Raw genomic sequence first — 20,395 nt, forward strand, 5'->3', positions numbered from 1 at the left:
GTGCTGGGGGCCCAGGTTCAATCCCAGGTCAGGAAACTAGATCCCACATGCTGCCACTAAGAGTTTGCATGCTGCAACTAAGATTCGGCATAGCCAAATAAATAAATATTTTAAAACAGTGTGCAATTCAGTGGTTTTCAGAATATTCACCGAGTTGTACAACCATCACTATCTAATTTTAGGGTATTTTTGTCACTCCAAAAGAAACCCTGTGTGCCTTAGCAGTCACTCACTATTTCCCCCTTCCTCCAGCCCCTGAAAACCACTCATCTACTTTCTGCCTCTATGGATTTGCTTATTCAGGACATTTCCTATAAATGTAATCACTCAGTACGTGGTCTTTTATGTCTGACGTCTTTTACTTTGTATGATGGTTTCAAGATTCATCCATGTTGCAGCATGTATCATTACTTCCTTTCTTTTCATGGTTAAATATTATTCCTCTGTGTGGATTTACCACATATTGTTTATTCATTCATCAGTTCATGCACAATTAGGTTGTTTCCACTTTTTAGCTATTGTGATTAGAGTTTCTGTGAATATTGATGTACAAGTTTTTGTGTGGAAGTATGTTTTCATTTCTCTTGAGCATATACCGAAGAGGGGAATTGCTGGTCATGTTTAACATTGTTTAACATTTTGAGGAGCTTTCAAAGTGACTGCATCATTTCACAATCCCACCAGCCAGTATGAGGGTTGCCATTTTTCTACTTATTAGTCATCATTTATCACTGTCTATTTTTTCTCTTTTAGCCATCCTGGTAGGTAGAAAGTGGCATCTCATTGTGGGTGTTTGGTAACAGTTTTATTGGCTTATAATTCACCTGCCTATAATCCACCCATTTAAAGTGCACAATTCAGTGGGTTTTAGTACATTCACAGTTGCGTAACCATCACCATAATCAGCTTTGAAACATTTTTGTCATCCTTCAAAGAAACTCTGTACCTTTTAGCAATTTCACTGTGGTTTTCATTTGCATTTTTCTAATGAGTAATAATGTGGAACATCTTTTCATCTTATTGGCCATTCGTACATCTTCTTTGGAAAAATAGCTATCCAAGTCTTTTGCCAATTTTTCAGTGAGTTATTTTTCTCTTTATTGTTGAATTGTTAGATTATATATCCTAAACACAAATCCCTTATCAGATAAATGATTTGCAAATATTTTGTGGGTTGTCTTTTCACTTACATTTATTTACTAATTTTTCTTTTTCCTGCTTCTTTTCTGATACCTGAGAACAGAACCAGTAGACCAGAAGCCGCCAGTACCAAAGACGTGATGCTGAGGGGACCAGAGTCTTACCCCTTTCCTTCTACTCCAAACACTACGGGAACAAGGACTGCAAGCGCTATCTCTGCCAAGGCATACATGGAGGGCGCCTTTTCACTTTCTTGGTAGTGTTCTTTAAAGCACAAATTTAAAATTTAAAAATTTTGCTGAAGTCTGATTTACTTATTTTTTTCTTGCATCATTTGTGCTTCTGGTGTCATATCTAAGACAGAAAGATTACTCCTATGCTTTCCTCTAAGAGTGTCACTGTTTTGGGTCTTATATTTAGGCCTGTTACACGTTGTGAGTTAATTTTTTGCATACTAGGGTGTGAGATCAGAGTCCAAATTCATTCATTTATATATGGATATCCAGTTGTCTGAGCACCATTTGTTGAAAAGACTATTTTTTCTCCATCAAACAGTCTTGGCACCCTTGCTGAAAATCAGTTAGCCAAAAATGAGAAGGTTTATTTCTGGACACTCAGTTCTAGTCCATTGAGCTATGTGTCTATCTGTATGCCATTACCACACTATTTTCATTAGTGTAGTTTTTGACTAGGTTTTGAAATTAGGAAGCATGATTCCTCCAGCTTTGTTCTTCTTTTTCAAGATTGTTTTGGCTATTCTAAGTCCCTTGTATTTCCATATGAATGTTAAGATCGCCTCACCAGTTTCTGCAAAAACGGATGCTGATTTTTTGATAGGAATTTCATTGGATCTGTAAGGCAATTCAGAGTAATGCCGTCTTGACAATATTAAATGTTTTGATTCTTGAGTATGATGTCTTGCCAATCATTTAGATCATTTTTAATTTCTTTCAGTATTTTGTAGTTTTGGTGTACAATTCTTGCACTTCTTTTGTTAAATCAGTTACTAATTGTTTTAATTCTTTGATGCCATGGAAATGGAAACTGTTTCCTTATTTTCATTTCCTTTTCCTTGGAATCAGTCTAAAATCTCTGTTTTTTGCTGCAGCTTTTAAGCCGTTTCTGGTTCCCAGTCTTCTTTCCTATTTCAGCCCCCAAGCAGTGCCAGTGTTTCTGTCGGAAGCAGAAGCAGTCAGAAGCAGCACTGCCTCATTTTGAACTTGGGATTGGCTGAAAGCCGTCTAGCTTAGCACTGCTTCTCCAGCCCTGTTATAATAATCCATGATGTGTTATATGAAACAGGGCAGAACAATCAAGTGCTCTAAGAACAAGCTCTGGAGTTAAACCACCCAGACTCCAATCCACCCACTTCCACCATTTACTACATAGTGACTTTGGAGGAGTTATACAATCTCTGTGTCTCAGTTTTATCTTCTGTAAAGAAAAGGGGATAATAATATTATTTCAGAAAGCAATGAAGATTAAATTAATATATGTAAAAACTCCGAACAATACTAGGAAGAAGTAAGTTCTGTAGTATTTGCTTTTATTGTTGTTGTTATTATTTTATTTATCCATTTATTTTAAATCTGAGACTCAAACCCAAGCATTGATGAATGAGAATATAAGGTAGGAAAGCCATAACTGGCAACTTACCTGCTAAGGTCAGGCCATGTCCTGTAGAAAGAATGGCCCAGGCCAAACACTAAGTTATTGCCATCAGCCTCCTGGCAGGAGAGGATCAGGATCAGAGCAATGCTTTACTACAGTGATCTTCAAAAGGGCACGTGTGCTGTGTCCTGGGGGTGCAATAGATGCTGCCCTGGGGTACAGAAAAAAATACTACAATTTTTTTTTAACTAAACTTTACTGAGATCTAACATATGGAGTAATGCTGGTAGCCAGATGCTGTTAGCTAACTTCTCTGTACACGAGTTGTATCTTAATGATAAGAGAAATCTGAGCGGAATTTGTGTACTCTAGTTTATCACTGTTAACACCATTTTCATAAAAACAGAAACAGGGACTTCCTCGGTGGTCCAGTAGTTAAGAATCTGCCTTCAATGCAGGGGATGTGGGTTTGGTCCTTGGTTTGGGAACTAAGATCCCACATGCTTCGAAATATAACTAAGACCTGACTCAGCCAAATAAATGAACATTTAAAAAATGTTTTAAAAAACCCCAAGCCCCCCAGTTTTTAAGTGATAGAGTCCTTATAATATTGTGTAAAGAGATGGGGAGCAACAGTAAAAATCAACTGTATCAAATAGGTTTGGGACTTCACTCGTGGTCCGGTGGTTGGGAATCTGCCTTCAAATACAGGGGACGTGGGCTTGATCCCTGATCCAGGCAATGAGATCCCACATGCCACGGGTCTACTGAGCCCATGCTAAGACCTGACACTGCCAAATAAAAGAAACAAAAAAACAAACAAAAACAAACAAAAAAATAGATTCACCAGTCATTTGAGGGTGAAAGTGAAAGTGTTAGTTATTCAGTCGTGACTGACTCTCTGCTACCCTGCGGACTGTAGCCCTCGAGGCCCCTCTGTCCATGGAATTCTCCAGGCAAGGATACTGGAGTGGGTAGCCATTCCCTTCTCCAGGGGAATCTTCCCAGCTCAGGGATCAAATTCGGGTCTCTTGCACTGTGGGCAGATTCTTTATTGTCTGAGCCACAAAAGACTGTGCTACCTAGCAGCTATTAAAATAATAAATACATTTATTTAACCAGTACCTTTAAAGATAAGAGTTGTAAGAGTTGGACTGTGAAGAAGGCTGAGCGCCGAAGAATTGATGCTTTTGAACTGTGATGCTGGAGAAGACTCTTGAGAGTCTCTTGGACTGCAAGGAGATCCAACCAGTCCATTCTGAAGGAGATCAGCCCTGGGATTTCTTTGGAAGGAATGATGCTAAAGCTGAAACTCCAGTACTTTGGCCACCTCATGCGAAGAGTTGACTCATTGGAAAAGACTCTGATGCTGGGAGGGATTGGGGGCAGGAGAAGGGAACAACAGAGGACGAGATGGCTGGATGGCATCACCGACTCGATGGACATGAGTCTGAGTGAACTTCGGGAGTTGGTGATGGACAGGGAGGCCTGGCATGCTGTGATTCATGGGGTCGCAAAGAGTCGGACACGACTGAGCGACTGAACTGAACTGATCTGAACTTAAAGATAAGATGGTGTTAACAATAAATGTTACTGCTTTTTCAAAGACACACTTTTTATTGAGAGAGCATTTTATTTAAAATGCCTGGAAATGTTTCCATTTTTATTTTATTCCTGAAATTAATACAACTGTATCATAGCCTATGAAAAATTTAATTCATATGCTTAAAAAATTGGAAACAGAATCTTCTAACCTATTAGTATTCCAGACATAAACTTATAATACCTTGCCCTTTAAAAAAAAAATACTTTATTTGACTGCACCAAGTCTTAATTGTGGCATGCAAATTCTTAGTTGAGGTATATGGGATCTAGTTCCCTGACCAGGGATTGAACCTGGGGCCCCTGCATTGCGAGTGTGGAGTCTTAGCCACTGGATCATCAGGGAAGTCCCCAGATGTGACATTTTAAATGAAAAGGAACAGATCCAGGAAAATGAGGGAATGAAAAGATAGAAGCAAAAATTTTGATGAGTAATAGAAAGTAGAAAGAAAGGAAGCTCTGAGATGTCAGTGACTAAACTTGGAGGAAGAAAAAGTTCTTGGGGGTGAAATAATGGGTTTCACTTTAAATATGTTGAGCTTGAGTGCCTTTTGGAACATGAACTAAAGGATCTAAGGAGCAGTTGAGAAAAGACAGTGACTAAAAATGACTTTTTAGAGAAGTTTTACAGTCCATATGTTTTACAATTCTGACATATATTGCTGTAAAGATAATATGCATTCATGGGAACCAACAGATTTGACTTCTTAAAATATGAATACCCTTTAAGACACATACAGCTCTTTTTTTTCCTTCAGAACTTCCCACTATAGCAAAAGATGGGTGAGAGAGAGGATTAACGTGGAAACACTGCTTTGGGAAACTTTGGTTCCAAACCCACTCTACCATATAGCAGTGAGGCAACTCTGGGGATTCATTTAACTTTTCTAAGGCTTGGTCTAATCTTTATTGAGTGATGGTCAAATCATATTTGTCTGTAGAGTTATTGTGGGAGAAGGCAATGGCATCCCACTCCAGTACTCTTGCCTGGAAAATCCCATGGACGGAGGAGCCTGGTAGGCTGCAGTCCATGGGGTCGCTGAGGGTCGGACACGACTGAGCGACTTCACTTTCACTTTTTACTTTCCTGCATTGGAGAAGGAAATGGCAACCCACTCCAGTGTTCTTGTGTGGAGAATCCCAGGGATGGGGGAGCCTGGTGGGCTGCCGTCTATGGGGTTGCACAGAGTCGGACACGACTGAAGCGACACAGCAGCAGCAGCAGCAGCATAGTTATTGTGAGTACTGAATGAGCTAATGTGTAATAAAGTTCTTATGTCATTGCTTTGTACAGTTCTGAAGCATTAAGGTTAAATAAAAACTAGTTCTAAATATTGCTTGGTCCCTGAAGTTCTTGGAAAACAAACGGACTACTGTGATATCTTTTATCTCAGTCTACTATATCATTATCTACACATTCACATGCTTGTAAAACCTGGGCCTTGTAGTATGTCTGTTCCTAAATAAATATTATTTTCTCCCCTTCAACTTTGCTGTAAACAGTGGCACCCATGTAGCATATGGTGGATATTTTTTAATGTTATTACTTAATATGCTTAAGTGTGTACACATACTCGAAGACACACACCTAAAGGTCACTCACAAAGTTTTTGGTATTTGAGACTTGAACTGAAAAAGAACATTACAAGTCCCATAGTTGGATTATACTTATAACAATAATTAGTATGCTTATGTTCTGAACTCAATATTTGTGTCCTCCCCAAAATTCATATGTTGTCATTTTAATCCCCCATATGATGATATTAGAAGGTGGGGCCTTTGGGAGGTGATTAGGTCAGGAGAGTGGAGCCCTCATGAATGGAATTAATGCTCATATAAAAGAGACTCCAGGAAAAAAAAAGAGAGTGACTCCAGGGGACTGGTGGTCCATTGGCTAGGACTCTGCTCCCAGTGCAGGGGTCTTGGGTTAGATTCCTAGTCAGAGAACTGGATCCTGCATGACGAAACTAAGACCCGTGAGTGCTAAGTAGCTTTAGTAGTGTTCCACTCTTTGCGACCCTATGAACTAGCCCGCAAGGCTCCCCTGTCCTTGGCATTCTCCAAGCAAGAATACTGGAGTGTGTTGCCATTTCCTTCTCTAAGGGATCTTCCTGACCCAGGTACCAAACCCACAACTCTTATGTCTCCTGCATTGACAGACAGATTCTTTACAACTAGCTCCACCTGGGAAGCCCAACTAAGACTCAGCATAACCAAATAAATTTTAAAAATAAAAATAAAAGAGATTTCAGAGAGCTCTCTTGCCCCTTTGGCCATGTGAGGACACAGAGAGATGACCATCTATGAACCAGAACGTGCGATCTCATCAAACATTAAATCTGCTGGTGCCTTGACCTTGGACTTTGTAGCCTCCAGAACTATGAGAAACAAATTTCTGATGTTTATGAGCTACCCAGTCTATGACAATTTGTTGTGGAAGCCTGAACTAAGACATCTTACATCTACATAGACTTTTGCAGTTATAGAAATTGTATACATTAATAAGAGACAAGAGAAATCTACTATATAAATACATTTAGTGTCCCTGAGGTAGTACATGCATGCTCAGTCACTCAGTCATGTACAATTCTTTGTGACCCCATGGACTGGACCCCAACAGGCGTCTTTGTTGGTGGGATTTCCCAGGCAAGAATACTGGAGTGGGTTGCCATTTTCTTCTCCAGGGGTTCTTCCTGACCCAGGGAATGAAGCCAAGTCTCCTGCATTGGCTGGCGTGTTCTTGACCACTGAGCCACCCGGGAAGCCCATAAATCCCTGAAGTAGAGAGCCCAGAAAGTGGAGAATAAAGTGTTCAAAGGAAAAAAAGTATACTTTGCTGAAATGAAGAGCAGAATCTACAAATTTAAAGGATACACTCTGTTGTAGGAAAAATTAGCACAGATGCACAGAAACGTAACATCAGATCAGATCAGATCAGATCAGTCGCTCAGTCGTGTCCGACTCTTTGAGACCCCATGAATCGCAGCACGCCAGGCCTCCCTGTCCATCACCAACTCCTGGAGTTCACTCAGACTCACGTCCATCAAGTCGGTGATACCATCCAGCCATCTCATCCTCTGTCGTCCCCTTCTCCTCTTGCCCCCAATCCCTCCCAGCATCAGAGTCTTTTCCAATGAGTCAACTCTTCACAAGAGGTGGCCAAAGTACTGGAGTTTCAGCTTTAGCATCATTCCTTCCAAAGAAATCCCAGGGCTGATCTCCTTCAGAATGGACTGGTTGGATCTCCTTGCAGTCCAAGGGACTCTCAAGAGTCTTCTCCAACACCACAGTTCAAAAGCATCAACTCTTCAGTGCTCAGCCTTCTTCACAGTCTAACTCTCACATCCATACATGACCACTGGAAAAACCATAGCCTTGACTAGACGGACCTTTGTTGGTAAAGTAATGTCTCTGCTTTTGAATATTCTATCTAGATTGGTCATAACTTTCCTTCCAAGGAGTAAGCGTCTTTTAATTTCATGGCTGCAGTCACCGTCTGCAGTGATTTTGGAGCCCAGAAAAATAAAGTCTGACACTGTTTCCCCATCTATTTCCCATGAAGTGATGGGACCGCATGTTGTAATCTTTGTTTTCTGAATGTTGAGCTTTAAGCCAACTTTTTCACTCTCCACTTTCACTTTCATCAAGAGGCTTTTGAGTTCCTCTTCACTTTCTGCCATAAGGGTGGTGTCATCTACATATCTGAGGTTTTTGATATTTCTCCCAGCAATCTTGATTCCAGCTTATGTTTCTTCCAGTCCAGCATTTCTCATGATGTACTCTGCATAGAAGTTCAATAGACAGGGTGACAATATATAGCCTTGATGAACTCCTTTTCCTATTTGGAACCAGTCTGTTGTTCCACGTCCAGTTCTAAGTGTTGCTTTCTGACCTGCATACAAATTTCTCAAGAGACAGATCAGGTGGTCTGGTATTCCCATCTCTTTCAGAATGTTCCACAGTTTACTGTGATCCATACAGTCAAAGGCTTTGGCATAGTCAATAAAGCAGAAATAGATGTTTTTCTGGAACTCTCTTGCTTTTTCCATGATCCAGCGGATGTTGGCAATTTGATCTCTGGTTCCTCTGCCTTTTCTAAAACCAGCTTGAACATCAGGAAGTTCACGGTTCACATACTGCTGAAGCCTGGCTTGGAGAATTTTGAGCATTACTTTACTAGCGTGTGAGATGACTGCAATTGTGTGGTAGTTTGAGCATCCTTTGGCATTGCCTTTCTTTGGGATTGGAATAAAAACTGACCTTTTCCAGTCCTGTGGCTACTGCTGAGTTTTCCAAATTTGCTGGCATATTGAGTGCAGCACTTTCATAGCATCATCATCTTTCAGGATTTGGAATAGCTCAACTGGAATTCCATCACCTCCACTAGCTTTGTTCATAGTGATGCTTTCTAAGGCCCACTTGACTTCACATTCCAGGATGTCTGGCTCTAGGTCAGTGATCACACCATTGTGATTATCTGGGTCGTGAAGATCTTTTTTGTACAGTTCTTCTGTGTACTCTTGCCACCTCTTATTAATATCATCTGCTTCTGTTAGGTCCATACCGTTTCTGTCCTTTATCGAGCCCATCTTTGCATGAAGTGTTCCTTTGGTATCTCTGATTTTCTTGAAGAGATCTCTAGTCTTTCCCATTCTGTTGTTTTCCTCTATTTCTTTGCATTGATCGCTGAGGAAGGCTTTCTTATCTCTTCTTGCTATTCTTTGGAACTCTGCATTCAGATGCTTATATCTTTCCTTTTCTCCTTTGCTTTTCGCTTCTCTTCTTTTCACAGGTATTTGTAAGGCTTCCCCAAACAGCCATTTTGCTTTTTTGCATTTCTTTTCCATGGGGATGGTCTTGATCCCTGTCTCCTGTACAATGTCATGAACCTCATTCCATAGTTCATCAGGCACTCTATCTATCAGGTTTAGGCCCTTAAATCTATTTCTCACTTCCACTGTATAATCATAAGGGATTTGATTTAGGTCATACCTGAATGGTCTAGTGGTTTCCCTACTTTCTTCAATTTAAGTCTGAATGGCCACATACAATGACTAAATTCATGAAAGTGAATAATCCTTCATATATCTAGGCAAAAAACATGAGTCACTTGTAACAGGAAGAGGTAAATCTGGGTTCAGACTTATTCACAGCAATGACCCATGTTAGAAGATGTTAGAGCAATATTTATAAAGTTCTAAGGAAAAATGTAGGTGATTCAAGAATTTTATACCTGATCAAAATTCTGTGTATGAAGGCAGCCAACAAACAGTTTCAAATACGCAAAGGCCTGGCTCAGGTAAGGCACACACAAATACTTGAAAACAATTCTTTTCTTGGTTGTTCTTTATTTATTTTTGCCTATGCTGAGTTGTGGCAAGCGAGGGCCACTCTCTGGTTGTGGCACATGGGCTCTAGAGTGTGGACTCAGAAGTTGCGGTGCACAGGCTTAGTTGCCCCATGGCCTGTGGGATCTTATAGTTTCCAGACCAGGGCGCAAACCCCTGTCCCCTGCACTGGCAGGCAGGTTCTTAACCACTGGACCACCAGGGAAGTCCCATTCACTACTTCCCAGAAAAGCTACCTAATGAAGAAATCCAGCCAATTAAGACATTTCGCAGTGAAAAACCAGGGAACGGGGAAAATAGGATATAACAAGACTAGTCATGAAGTCGAATCTATGTACATTTAAAAATACGGCAAAAGAACTGCAGGCATCGCAAAATACGACCTACGTGTTTCAACAAGGAAGAAAAGCTGGCCGGCAAAGGGAGAAGGACATCCACGCAGTGGGGTGGCTCAGTATGGAGTGTCAGAGCCGGGTGGAGCAAGGAGAGCGTTCCCTCAGGGGAACAACTCAGCACAGGGTTGGGTGTCCATCCGAATCTAAGCAGGGTGCTTGTGCTGGAGTGCAAGGAGCTGGAGCCTGAGCGAGGGACGAAGGGCGTCCACATGGAGCGGTGACGGTGGTGGTGGTGAAGGCTCAGTGCAGGGTTTAGACTCTGAGCCAGATGAGGAAAATGTCCATGCACGGGGTGACCTAGTGAGGGTATCAGAGCCCAAATAGGGTAGAGGAGGGCCTCCCTAGGGGTGCACAGACTGGCATAGGTTGTGAGACTGGCATCCTGTGAGAGCAGGGTGAGGAGGAATCCCCAATGGAGGGACATAAAAGCTTTTATTATGACTTTTCTGAAAGTAGGTTCTTAGTTTTTTAAATGTGCTTTAACACATCAGATTTTTTTTCCCCCCTGATATTGCAGCTACTTACCTGGGAGCAAACAACACAGAAAATAGATTTAAAGTCTTATTACTGAATGTCTACAAACAGTGGGATTAACATATTAGATCACATGACACTGATTCCTTTCTTGACTTCAGTTCAATTCAGTTCAGTCACTCAGTCATGTCCAACTCTTTGAGACCCCATGAATCGCAGCACGCCAGGCCTCCCTGTCCATCACCAACTCCTGGAGTTCACTCAGATTCACGTCCATCGAGTCGGTGATGCCATCCAGCCATCTCATCCTCTGTCGTCCCCTTCTCCTCTTGCCCCCAATCCCTCCCAGCATCAGTCTTTTCCAATGAGTCAACTCTTCGCATGAGGTGGCCAAAGTATTGGAATTTCAGCCTCAGCATCAGTCCTTCCAATGAACACCCAGGGTTGGTCTCCTTTAGAATGGACTGGTTGGATCTCCTTGCAGTCCAAGGGACTCTCAAGAGTCTTCTCCAACACCACAGTTCAAAAGCATCAATTCTTCAGTGCTCAACTTTCTTCACAGTCCAACTCTCACATCCATACATGACCACTGGAAAAACCATAGCCTTGACTAGATGGACCTTTGTTGGCAAAGTAATGTCTCTGCTTTTGAATATGCTATCTAGGTTGGTCATAACTTTCCTTCCAAGGAGTAAGCGTCTTTTAATTTCATGGCTGCAGTCACCATCTGCAGTGATTTTGGAGCCCCCCAAAATAAAGTCTGTCACTGTTTCCACTGTTTCCCCATCTATTTCCCATGAAGTGATGGGACCAGGTGCCATGATCTTAGTTTTCTGAATGTTGAGCTTTAAGCCAACTTTTTCACTCTCCTCTTTCACTTTCATCAAGAGGCTTTTTAGCTCCTCTTCACTATGTTTTTTGCCTTAGCAACACATAAATAATTCTTGGTGTATCAATAAGGAATTTGTTGTGCTAATTTAAGAATAAAATATTTTAATGCTACTTAAAGACTGTAAACTTAGTAGGCTGCATGCTGCTGCTGCTGCTAAGTTGCTTCAGTCGTGTCCAACTCTGTGTGACCCCATAGACGTGTCTGACTCTGTGCGACCCCATAGACAGCAGCCCACCAGGCTCCCCCGTCCCTGGGATTCTCCAGGCAAGAATACTGGAGTGGGTTGCCATTTTCTCCCCCAATGCATGAAAGTGAAAAGTGAAAGTGAAGTCGCTCAGTCGTGTCCGACTCTTAGCGACCTCATGGACTGCAGCCTACCAGGCTCCTCTGTCCATGGGATTTTCCAGGCAAGAGTACTGGAGTGGGGTGTCATTGCCTTCTCCGAGTAGGCTGCATATAGACCCTGAAAATTCCTGGACCACCTCACTTTGCAGTGCTCTGTTCACCTCTTTCCTAAATAGCCCCATGAAGCTCAGTCAGCATTCAGGGTTTTCTGGGACACCACCCACTGCAAAGTTTGAGCTTTGGAACCAGTTCTGAATTTCCCTGTGGTTTCACACTTACTGCATTTTCTTCTCACCTTGCCACTACCCACGCAGACTCAGCCTTCTTGGCTGTATCAACTTTGGGTTGCTTCACTTCCTGGCTTCGGGGAAGCTACAGCTGTAAGAGCTTTCACAGGCTAAGCAGGTGACCTATATAAGGCACACAAATTAGAGCGGAGATGCAGAAAAGCCACAAGGGCACTTTCTGATGATGTTGGGATGTGAAGAATCTTGCACCCCCATCTCTCACTGTTGGCCTCCGTTGAGGTCTCTCTGATCTCCCATCATTCACAAACTGTCTTGGAGATATTTTGGGGGTGATACTGTCTTCACATGAATGAAAACTTGTGTTCAGGACACAAGAAGTGCCATTCAGGATCAGAATAATGGTTCAGTGGGCTCGGGGTTTTTATTATGGCTTTCAGTGCTATCAAGCTCCATCAGCAGCAGTTCCAATCTCTGGCCTCTAAACTGGTGCTGATATGAGAAGATTTTAAAAAATTAATCTGTGATGAAATAAAACAAGTAAGAAAAACGTGGGAGAACATGTCCAGATGTTTTGGGGGAAAGAACTGTTTATCCTGAGACTACGTCCTTAAGTTTTGGGGTTTGTTTTCATTTGTTTTTGGTCGCACTGGATCTTAGCTGAGGCACAAGGGCTTTCTCTAGTTGCCCTTAGGCATGTAGGGTCTTAGTTCCCTGACCGTGGATTCAACCTGTGTCCCCTTGCATTGGAAGACGGATTCTCAACCACTGGACCACCAGCTAAGTCCCCTTACATTTTTCTTTATAGTTTCAGAAATATCCCTCCTTTTGTGAAATCAGGTGATAGTAAATGGTGGGTTGTTTGTTGTTTTTCGTGTGTGTCTTGTTCGGAAAAATAAAAAGGAGATGATCATAGTCTCTGTGCAAATTTTTTCAATACTCTCTTTTTTAAAAAATTGTACTGAGATACATATAACTTGAAATTTACCATCTGAATAATTTTTAAGTATACACTGCAGTGGTATCAAGTACAGTCACAATGTTGTACGACCGTGACCAATATCCGTCTCTGGAACTCTTTGTCTTGCTTTACCCATTAAACTCTAACTCCCATTCCCCCCTCCCCTTCCCAGCCCCTGGCTGCTGTCATTTACTTCTGCCTCTATGAATTTGCAGAGAAGGCAACAGCACCCCACTCTAGTACCCTTGCCTGGAAAATCCCATGGATGGAGGAGCCTGGTGGGCTGCAGTCCATGGGGTCGCTAAGAGTCGGACACGACTGAGCGACTTCACTTTCACTCTTCACTTTCATGCATCGGAGAAGGAAATGGCAACCCACTCCAGTGTTCTTGCCTGAAGAATCCCAGGGATGGGGGAGCCTGGTGGGCTGCTGTCTATGGGGTCGCACAGAGTCAGACATGACTGAAGCAACTTAGCAGCTATAAATTTGACTACTCTAGGTACCTCATGTGGGTGAAATCATACAGTACCTGTCTTTTTGTGACTGGCTTCTTTCACTTAGCATAATGTCCTCAAAGTTCATCTGTGGTGTAGCGAGTGTCAGACTTTCCTTCCTTTTGAGAGCTGAATAATGTTCCATTGTATGTAAACATCACTTTTGTTTATCCGTTCTTCTGTCAGTGGATATTTGTATTATTTCCACCTTTTGGCTATTGTAAATAATGCTATAAATACGGGTGTACAATATTCTTTTTTAAATTGATGTATGATTTACATAAAATGTACAGACTTTAATGATGTTTGATGAGCTTTGACAAACATATTGATCAATATGCTGCTGCTGCTGCTGCTAAGTCACTTCAGTTGTGTCTGACTCTGTGCAATCCCATAGACGGCAGCCCACTAGGCTCCTCTGTCCCTGGGATTCTCCAGGCAAGAACACTGGAGCTGGTTGCCATTTCCTTCTCCAATGCATGAAAGTGAAAAGTGAAAGTGAAGTCGCTCAGTCGTGCCTGACTCTTAAGCGACCCCATGGACTGCAGCCCACCAGGCTCCTCTGTCCATGGGAGTTTCCAGGCAAGAGTACTGGAGTGAGGTGCCATTGCTTTCTCCGATTGATCAATATAGCTGCCACCATATAGAACATTTCTATGACCTCAGAAAGTTCACCAGTGTCTCCTCCCAAACAAACTCCTCCCACTCTCCTGATCTTTATCACCATAACCAATTAGTTTTGCCTGTTCCAGAACTTAATAAAAATGGAATCATACAGTATGTATTGTTTTGTGTGACATCTTTTGCTCAATAGAAAGTTTTTTGAGATTGAGCCACATTATCATAACTCATTACCTTTCATTGCTAAGTGTTATGCCATTGTATAAATATATACAATTTGTTTATCCATTCTCATTCGAGTTGCTTCCAGTTGGGAGCTCTCATGAATAAAACTGCTAAGAACATTCTTGTGTATCTTTTTGTGGACATATGTTTTCATTTCTCTTAGGTAAAGGCCTAGAAATGGAATCTCTCTCATGGGACAGTTGTATGTGTGACTGTTAGAAAATGCCAAAGTTTTCCTAAGTGTTTTATTTTGTTTTAAGTTTACCATTTTACCCCTTGGCCCTCAGCAATGTCTGAGAGTCCCAGTTTTTCCACATTTTCACCATTTGGTATTGCCAAATAAAATTATTTGAACAGAGAACAGACTTATGGACACCTGCAAGGGAAGGAGCTGCTGATGCTGCTGAATCACTTTAGTCAAGTCCGACTCTGTGCGACCCCAGAGACGGCAGCCCGCCAGGCTCCCCTGTTCCTGGGATTCTGCAGGGGAAGGAGAGGGTGGGATAAGTTGAAAGAGTAGCACTGACGTATTACACTACCATATGTTAAACAGACAGCTAGTGGGAAGCTGCTATATAACACAGGGAGCCCAGACCAGAGCTGGGTGGGATGGGGGTGGGGAGTGGGAGGGCGGCTCATGAGGGAAGGGATATATGTATATTTATAACTGATTCACATTGTTGTATACCAGAAACCAATGCAACACTGAAAAGCAATTATCCTCCAATTTAAAATAAATTTTTAAAAAACCTACCCTGACTTGGCAGTTATACCAGCTTTTCCTCCCTCACATGATACAACTGATGCAAAAAAGAGAAAATTAAAAAAAAAAATTTTTTTTAACCATTCTAATTGATGTATGGTAGTGATGGGGCAGAATGAAGGGACAAAATAGGTGATTAAATAGTTAATCCCACTAGGGGTATTGTAAGTAAAAACATATGGAGAGACCCTGAAAGTTAATGATTACTCAAGAAAGCAGGTTTGCTTAACCACAAAACCAAGCAGGCTTGCTTAGCAACAAAATCATGCAACGGAAGCGTGAGACATGCCCCCAAATAATAAAATGATGCTTACATAAGACTTACATCCTGCCCAGTGATCCCCAGGAGTTAGTACCCCCAAAACATGTTCTTTGGCCCCTAAGACATGTTCTTTGCACAATACCCCCCGAACAATAAAACAATAGTAGAAACTACGGCCTACAACCTGTCCAATGGTGTTATCAAGTTAATGACCCCCAAAATAGGCTCTGTGCCCACAAAAAATCAATCATTTATGGGAAGGTGACTTTTCAAAATCAAAGACCCTCATTTTACTGAGACCGACAAATATTTTTCCAAAGTGCTACGACAGTCCTGGCCAGACCATATGGGGAGGGACAAGTAAACTTCCCTGCCCTACCTGGAGGAGGAGCTGATGATGGAAGCGTGATGTCTACTCAAGAAAGACAAAGTTCTTCTCCCCCTCCCCATTTTTCCTTTGATTATGAAACTGTAGCCCATGAAGTTCTCAGTGCACAGCATTTCTCACTCACCTTCTTGTGAGCCTCACAAGCATTCTACTCTAATAAAGCATTTACTTCTTACCTACCACTTTGTCCTTGGTGAATTCTCTGCACTGAAACATAAAGGACTATGATACCAGAGCTCTTTATTTTCTTGGGCTCCAAAATCTCTAGATGGTGACTGCAGCCATGAAATTAAAAGATGCTTGCTCCTTGGAAAAAAAGCTATGACCAACCTAGACAGCATATTAAAAAGCAGAGACATTACTTTGCTGAGAAGATCCATCTAGTCAAAGCTATAGTTTTTCCAGTAGTCATGTATGGACGTGAGAGTTGGACCATAAAGAAAGCTGAGTGCCGAAGAATTGATGCTTTTGAACTGTGATATTGAAGACTCTTGAAAGTCCCTTTAGACAACAAGATCAAACCAGTTAATCCTAAGGGAAATCAGTCCTGAATATTCACTGGAAGGACTGATGCTGAAGCTCCAACACTTTGACCATCTGATGTGAAGAATTGACTCATTAGAAAAGACCCTGATTCTGGGAAAGATTGAAGGCAGAAGGAGAAGCGGACAACAGAGGACAAGATGGCTGGATGGCATCACTGACTTGATGGACATGAGTTTGAGCAAGCTGTGGGAGTTGGTGATGGACAGGGAGGCCTGGTGTGCTGCAGTCCATGGGGTTGCAAAGAGTCGGACATGACTGAGTGACTGAATGGAACAGACCAGAGCTCTTCAGAGCCCCTCTGAAATGACACCAAACCGTTTCAGTAGTACCTGTGCAACCTAACTTCCTTCAGGAATATTCTACCAGATGGCTTTGCTAGGACAGGATTCTTTAGATAAAAGTTAAAGAAACACCACTTAAACCAGTTTAAGCGGGAAGCAGAAAGTATTGCCTCCTGCAAGCAAACGATGGATGGAGAGGTGGAGCTGCCCTCAGGAGTGACTGGTTCTCTTCAGATCACTCTCTGGCACATCTTCTCTCTGCCTCTCTTTGCGTGTTGGCTTCATTTTTGAAATTCCATTGTTCCTGTGAAATCAGAACTTTGTCTTCAAGCAAGTCTAGGCTTCCATCCACATAGCCTTCCAACTGAGCAGAGAAGAAAGCACTTTCCCCTTAGTTGCAGTTAGAGAACTCTGATGATCCTGGTTTGGGATTCATGCCATCCCTGAACCAATCACCATATTTATGGTGGAGATCTATCTGGGTTGTGTGCCTGCTCTAGGGCTGGAGATTGGAGAAACTGTGATTGGGCCACCCTGCCATAGGTATGTTTGGAATGGGGAAGGACAGTTTCCAGAGGAGCAGAATACCTTTTGAGACAGATAAAACAATAAATGGCTATATATAGATGCCTGACTTTTAAGGAAAATCTATATTTCCATGAAATACAAATGTCTTGGAACACTCATTCTTCAACTCACTGAAACTACAAATCAGTGATATAGCCCAGACACTTAAAAAAATTTTTTTAATTGAAGTATAGTTGATTTACAATGTTGTATTAGTTTCAGAGGTACAGTTAGTGGTTCAGGTATATATACATACATAGGTATATTCTTTTTCGTATTCTTTTCCATGATGGCTTATTACAGGATATTGAATCTAGTTTCCTGCGCTATACAGAAGGACCTTGCTGTTTGTGTATTTTATACGTAGTAGTTTGTATCTGGTAATTCCAAATTCCTGGTTTATCCCACCCCACCCCTTTTCCGCTATGGTAACCATTACTTTGTTTTCTATGTCTGTGAATCTGTTTGTTTTGTAAATAAGTTCATTTGTATCATATTTTAGATTCCAGATACAAGTGGTATCATATGGTATTTGTTGTTCTCTTTCTGACTTATGTCTCTTAGTATAATCTCTAGGTTCACCTATGTTGCTGCAAATGCATTATTTCATTCTTTTTTATGGCTGAGTAGTAGTACACTGTATACACACACACACACACACACACACACACACACACACACCACTTTTCTTTATCCACTTGTCTGTTGATGGACATTTATGTTGCTTCCATGTCTTGGCTACTATGTAATTAGTAACATTACTAAGTAATGCTGCTATGAACATTGGAGTGCATGTATTTTTTTGAATTAGAGTTTTCTCTGGATATATGCTCAGGAGTGGAGCCCAGGCACATCTAATCTCACTCAATTTGTTGTACCTCTCAGCCATGGGCATATCTAACCATCCATGAACCAATTCTATTTAGGTTTTGGCTTCAGTATAGTTCAGTTCAGTCACTCAGTCGTGTCTGACTCTTTGTGACCCCATGGACTGCAGCACGTCAGGCTTCCCTGTCCAACACCAACTCCTGGAGTTTACTCGAACTCATGTCCGTTGAGTTGGTGATGCCATCAAACCATCTCATCCTCTGTCATCCCCTTCTCCTCCTACCTTCAATCTTTCCCAGCATCAGGGTTTTTTCCAATGAGTTAGTTCTTCACATCAGGTGGGCAAAGTAGTGGAGTTTGACTTTCAGCATCAGTCCTTCTAATGAATATTCAGGACTGATTTCCTTTAGGATGGACTGATTTGATCTCCTTGCTGTCCAAGGGACTCTTAAAGTCTTCTCTAATACCACAGTTCAAAAGCATCAGTTCTTTGGTGCTCAGCTTTCCTTATAGTCCAACTCTCATATCCATACATGACTACTGGAAAAACCATAGCTTTGACTAGATGGACCTTTGCTGGCAAAGGTCATCTGCTTTTTAATATGCTGTCTAGGTTGGTCATAACTTTTCTTCCAAGGAGCAAGCATCTTTTAATTTCATGGCTTATATGTCCTTTTAGGCAAACTTAGGAACTGGGAGAGAAGTGCTACTTAAGCAACATTCTGCTGTGCTCGGTAGCCAAAATCCCATCTGGGGAATTTCCCAGGTGGTCCGATGGCTAGAACTCCACGTTACCACTGCAGGGGGCCCGGGTTCAGTCCCTGGTCAGGGAACTAGATCCCACAGGCCTCAACTAAGAATTTGCATGCTGCAATGAAGATTGAAGATCCTGCATTCTGCAAGTAAGACCTGGCACAGCCAAATAAATAAATAAACATTAAAAAAAAAAAATTCCTTTCCCTGTTGCCAAATTATCCTCCTTCTACTCATTAACAACCATTGAAGTTACCAGAAATTGGGAGAGAGAAAAGCTGCCACAGGAGTGAGAAAGGCAAATATCATCCTTCCTCTTAAGAGCTTTTTAAGGGTTGGGAAGGTGCCCACAGCTAGGGCACCCCTTAAGGCACCAGCAAAACAGGAACATCAGAATGAGAGAAACATTCATCTTTCCTGTCATCTGAATTTTGTAATCCTTAAATCCAGAAGGAAGCTATTTTGATTCTAGAACATATGCAAGGTTTGTATAATTTTGAAAAATAAAATTTGAATTTGAATTTTATTTTGGGAATGGGAAACCATAATTTCTTTAGTTCTTGAGGCTCTTCTTACTCTGGCCTGAATTGTGTTTTCCTTACTTCTATGTCCAGAGCTTGGATTTGGATCTGGCATAGAGACAGTGCTTAGTCAAGTTCTATTGGATGGATTAATAAATGGATGGAAGACCCACAGAGTAGAATGAAATGCTAGAAAAGCTTTGGGAGTGGGTGTACAGCTGCATTGGGAAGCAGCATTAGAGAACCTGCTGGAACATCTGCTCTGGTGCCCCCAGAGATTTGCTATAATTTCCATCTGTTCTGTCTTGTCTTTGGTTACATTGGTTCGACCTGGTTTTTGAATTATTTTGTGTGTTTGTTTGTTTTGGTCCTGCTGTGCAACATGCAGGACTTTAGTTCCCCAACCAGGGATTGGAAGCATGCAGTGTTAACCACTGGACCGCCAGGGTAGTCCCCATTTCAACTTGTTTTTATCTGACTTCGTTGTTCTTTCCTTTCTGTGTAAAGTGTTTCCCTTCTCTATTGAGCAAATGAGCTAGTGATTGCTTCTTATGAGGATCATTTTGCAAACCCACTGCTCTATGCTGTGTCCCTGGCACTCGGGGTCTCCTGGGGAGCCTTGGCTTTTGTGTGGGCTTGCAGCATTTCAGCAGCGGCCTTCTCCTTGTCACTGATATCCTTCTCTTGCCCCGTTTCCACCCAGACCTATAACAGAGAGAGGACTGCAAATTGTTCCCATAAATAGTATCAGTCTCTTCACCTTCTGGAGCTTTGTCTTGTACTTTTGAGATACAGTCCAGCTGGCTGGGTGTGAATGTGCTTTGTTTGTGCCAATTCAGTCTCGGCAAGTATTTTCATCAAAATTGCTGACTGCCAGAGCATCCCTGGTAACTGAATATTTTTCTGGCTGGGAGGTGTGAGTTGTGCTCTGGGGCCTTTATGCAAGAGCTCACAGTCTCAGTTTATTGCTGTTTATATTGGAGGATGTCTTTGGATCTGGGCAGACCTGACTACATCTGGGCAAGAGAGTGCTTAGTCCCATTTTAATTTGTTTTTAGACTCTAGGACTAGCTTTGGGCAGAACTAGAAAACAAGTATAAGGATTTCCCCGGTGATCCAGTGGTGAAGAATCT

At 41.9% G+C, this 20,395-nt stretch overlaps 1 protein-coding gene and 1 non-coding gene across 3 annotated transcripts in view; both read right to left on the reverse strand.

Moving 5' to 3' along the window:
• TMIGD1 (transmembrane and immunoglobulin domain containing 1) overlaps positions 1-20,395 on the reverse strand; it is a 66,793-nt gene that overhangs the window by 36,318 nt on the left and 10,080 nt on the right. The window lies entirely within an intron of this gene.
• On the reverse strand, positions 1,220-1,377 carry LOC112442799 (small nucleolar RNA SNORA57). The gene has a single exon (XR_003031090.1). It is a non-coding gene; the product is annotated as a small nucleolar RNA SNORA57 (small nucleolar RNA).

This window comes from Bos taurus, chromosome 19, assembly GCF_002263795.3.
Source record: "Bos taurus isolate L1 Dominette 01449 registration number 42190680 breed Hereford chromosome 19, ARS-UCD2.0, whole genome shotgun sequence".
NCBI classification, from domain to species: domain Eukaryota; kingdom Metazoa; phylum Chordata; class Mammalia; order Artiodactyla; family Bovidae; genus Bos; species Bos taurus.